Genomic DNA, 4,641 nt, shown 5'->3' on the forward strand with positions numbered 1-4,641 from the left:
CTTCTACTTGCTAGTGATTTTCAGTGCTTTTAAGCCCATGTTTCATACTGTTGGGTAAACACTAGGCTGCTAACTGCAGGATTGGTGATGCAAACCTGCCAGCCACTCTTGGTAACTGTATGCAGGGTCACTATGAGTTAGAACCTACTCGATGGGGCATAACAAGTTAAATACAGATGAATTACCAAAGAAATGTCATGTGTTTTTAATTGATCAGTAGTATTTTGGTAGAAGAATTTAATAAGTACTATGCCATCATATATGGTGGTGGTTGTGTGCTGTTGAGTCCATTCCGACTCATAGTGACCCTATATAAGGCTGTGTGGATCTTTATGGGAGCAGAAAGCCCCATCTTTCTTGCATGCACGACAGGTAGATTCGAACTTCCGACCTTGCAGTTAGCAGCCCAGCTCGTAATCTGCTGCACTGCTAGGACCATCATATATATTGCTTATTTACTTATTTTTGTTGTTGTTGTTGTTTCTGAGACATGCTCTTGATGAAGATTCAAAGGAACCTAGCTTCCTCCTTACTTCCATAAATGGACATCTTTTTACAAATCCCATATCATGACCAAGTTTGAGAGTCGATATGCCATTCAGTCATTCAGCATGTGTTTACTGAGCTCGCTTCCATGTGAGCACTCTGTTCATCCCACACTATCAGGGTGAGCATGCGAGGTCCGTGCCCTTAAGTTAGCAGGGCACTTGCAAGCAGGAAATTCCAGAAGAGTATGGTAGGAAGTGTAATGAAAATATGAGCAGGGTGCACTGAGAACACACAAGAAGAAACCTTCTAAATCTGCCCTGGGGAAGAGCTCCCAGGGATAATGCTGGAGCTCAGACCAGAGGATGGTGTGATTCCCACTAAGTCTCGGCCACATTGAAAGTACGGGAATCAGGAAAGGACTGGCAGACATGCAAAGCACAGTTCTCAGCGAGCTTTCAGTCGGCTTCCTGGTGGAGGCATGATATCATACAGTAAAGGATTTAGTAAGCTGGAATTATGGAGTTTGAGGCCAGAAATTGTGACTTATTTAATATTTCAGATGTTATATGGCTCCATATTTTAATAAATTGAGAGAGTTGTGCATAAGAGTTGAAGAGCAATTGTTGTGTACATCCACTGATTTGACGCAAACTCATGGGAACCCTGTGTACAACAGAACAGTGTTGCCGGGTCCCGCATCATTCTCACAGTCACTGGCAGGGGCATGTTGTATGGGTGAGCAGCTAGCAGAGCCTACAGGGGTGGACAGGCTGTGCTATGGGGCATTGAAATCGCACACTGATGGCAGAAGTTGGAAGGCAGAGAAACTGAAACAACAACTGGCATTCTCTCTTGTATTCGTTCAGAAGTTCTCAGCCTTGGCTTCACAGCACTGGACTGTGAACCACAAGGTCAGTGGTTTGAGCCAACCAGCCACTTTGCAGGAGAAAGATGAGGCTTTCTGCTCCCACAAAGATGTGCAGCCTCGGAAACCCTATACAGGATAGGGTCACTGTGAATCAGCACTTAACAACAACAGGAATTAAAGGAAGAAACACTGGTCCCTGTGCCCACCCCTACAATTAGTTTAATTGCTTTGGAATGGGACCTGGGCGTGGGTAGATTTCAAAAGCTTCCCAGATTGTTTTCACTTGCAGCCAGCATTGAGAAGCATTGTGCTACAATGACCACAAGTGTAAAGGTAACAGCTGCAAAGAGAAGTCCAGGGTATTTAGACAGGTGTCAAGACCCAAGAAGGAGTACTGTGAAAGGATAATAGCCTCAAATGAGCAGCAGGGAAACAAAGAAAAGGCCAGTGTTAACTCCTGGCCTCGTGGTTCATGGTTGGGCATGTGATAAAGAGCAGCCTATGGAAGACAGCTGGCTTCTCAGTAAAATGGCAGGTTTCAAATACAGCAAGAACGTAGTGACGTTTCACTGAGATAGTATGGGGACTACACGGGTTATATTCAAACAGATTGGCAAGGAATTTGATTACGGGCAAATGTTGGACATGAAATACTACCCATTGTTTGGAATTCAATGCCAGATTTAAGAATTTAAGAAGATGCTAATCTCAGTTTACACCCTAAAGACATTTAATGCAGGACAAGCACTTAAAACATTGGCATAGGGAGACGCTGCAACCAGCAATGCGAGAAGTAGTCAAAGGGACTTCTAGAAACCCTTATTAAACTAAATTATCAAAATGTGAAGCTGCTGTTTTTCAGCATTCCCTCTGTCAAGATCTTTACACTTTCGAAGGCACTGTGTCCATCTCTCACCCTTCCCTGAAGAATGTATGTGCTCTCCAATTTTTCCATCAAAACAGCAGCTTTGACATCTTTGAGGGACTCAGATCATGTTTTTGTGAAAAAACAAAACATGGGGAACAAAAAGAAGTGTGAACGGTCAAGATGAAGGATGGATGGGGGATAAGGTGTCTGCAACAACATATTGTACCAACCATTCCTCCCACACCTGCTTTACTCCTCAGAGGTTGATAATGCATTGCAGCGGCCACACAGAACTCAGAGACAAACCTCACACTTCTGGGGTTTGTTAGGGAAGTTAATAGATTACAGTGCAGGATTAGAAAATGCTAAGGGTACAACTGTTCCAGCCTGATGCTGATAAACAAATGCCCATAGGCACACAAGTTCACCATAAGCCTCATCCTGAAGCCACTCAACTCTGGTTCCCTGGGTCAACATGTCCAGCTCACCACTTAACTGCCTGGAGGCACCCTCCTCTACAAGGAAGTGTCCTGACCAAAGTCACGTAGTTTTACTTGTGCTCTGGTGCTTGGTTCTTGGCTCTGCTGCTGCTCCTTTGCCATTCCTTTGATGTCACAGTTTTCAGTCCCTGAGTCGAGGAGATTCATTGCACAGGAATCTTGAGGTCCCAAGGACATGCATCCCTACTGGCTCTTTTACTTCAGTGGTAATAAGATCCCCCTTCCTGCTTCTGAGATGGTTCATTTCATACCCAAGCTAGAGTTTCAAAGTTTTACAATTACAATCAACTCTGCTAACATCCACAGCTGAATCATGGCAGCCTATCAGTGTCTTTTCTTACCTAGACCCAGCAGGGCAAAAGCATTTGGCAGGAGTTACAGACTGTGGCTAGAAGAGACATTAAATAATTCACTACACTACTGTTTCAAATCAGCTGCACAGGAACTTTTTAAAGTATTGAAGAGCAGAGATGTCAGCTTGAGGACTAAGGTGAGCCTGACCCAAGCCATGGTATTTTCAATAGCCTCATATGGATGTGAAAGCTGGACAGTGAATAAGGAAGATCATAGAAGAATTGATGCCTTTAAGTTGTGGTGTTGGAGGAGAATACTGAAAGTGCCATGGACTGCCAAAAGAACCAATAGATCTGTTTTGGAAGAAGTGCAGCCAGAGTGCTCCTTGGAGGCCAAGATGGCTAAGCTTCGTCTCTCATACTTTGGACATATTGTCCGGAGGGAACAGTTGCTGGAGAAGGATGTCATGCTGGGTAAGGTGGAGGGTCAGATAAAAAGAGGAAGACCCCTAACGAGATGGATCAGCCAGGTGGCATCATGGATGGCATCAAGTGTAGCAGCGGTAGTGAGGTTGGCCCAGGATCGGACATTGTTTCGTTCTGCTGTGCATGGGGTCGCTATGAGTCGGTTCTGACTCTATGGCACCTGACAACACCAACTGTTTCCCAAAAACAATTCTCATAGGCTAACCCTTGTGACCTCTGAAGAGTGAACGCCTGCATTGTCATGATGGACAAACGTCTCTCGCACAACTTTCCTGGCCTTTACCTCACGAATGCAGTTTTCAGTTTTCTGGACACACCTTCATAATAAGCCCCTGCAATCATCCTGTGTGCTTCAAGGAAGTCTGTCAATGTGACCCCTTGGGAATTCCAAAAAGCAATCTCTGTAATCTCTAAGTTGATGTCTCTCAAATTTAACTGGCCCAGCAGATTCCCTTGGAAGCTACTGATTGATTTGACCTGTTTTAGAAAGCACCCTAATGAGACTAACACAGTGTATTATTGAGAGAACTTGTCTGCAGCCACCCACTGATCACATTTGTTGTTGTTGTTGATGTTAAGTGCCGTCGAGTTGGTGCCTACCCATAGCACCCCGTATAGAGTTTCCAAGAAGCGACTAGTGAGCTTGAACTGCTAACCTTGCAGTTCAAACTAACTTTGCAGTCCAGCGCATTAACTCGCAGTGCCACACCAGAATCACATAGACGTATTTAAACACATTTTGTTTAGAAGAAACCAGTATATGTATGAACTGGACCCCTAGTAGCAATACTTTTTGACCCATTGGCATATGTTTCGATCATGCCAAGAACTATGTGAAATATGGGAGGGCCTCAAAAATTTGGTTAAAAAAATTCCACTATCTTTCCATTCCATTTTTCCATGGAAGACCCCTTGTATAGGTACAAGATACAGCATTTACTTCTAGTGACCTCTGCAGCATTACGAAATATGAGTATTACGGAACACTTAATTGTTCTCATGAGGAATCTGTACCTGGACCAAGAAGCAGTTGTTCAAACAGAACATAGGAACACTGAATGGTTTAAAATTAAGAAAGGTGTGCGACAGGGTTGTATTCTTTCACCATACTTATTCAACCTGTATGCTGAGCAAATA

This window comes from Chrysochloris asiatica, unplaced genomic scaffold (genome assembly GCF_000296735.1).
Source record: "Chrysochloris asiatica unplaced genomic scaffold, ChrAsi1.0 scaffold00013, whole genome shotgun sequence".
Taxonomy (NCBI): domain Eukaryota; kingdom Metazoa; phylum Chordata; class Mammalia; order Afrosoricida; family Chrysochloridae; genus Chrysochloris; species Chrysochloris asiatica.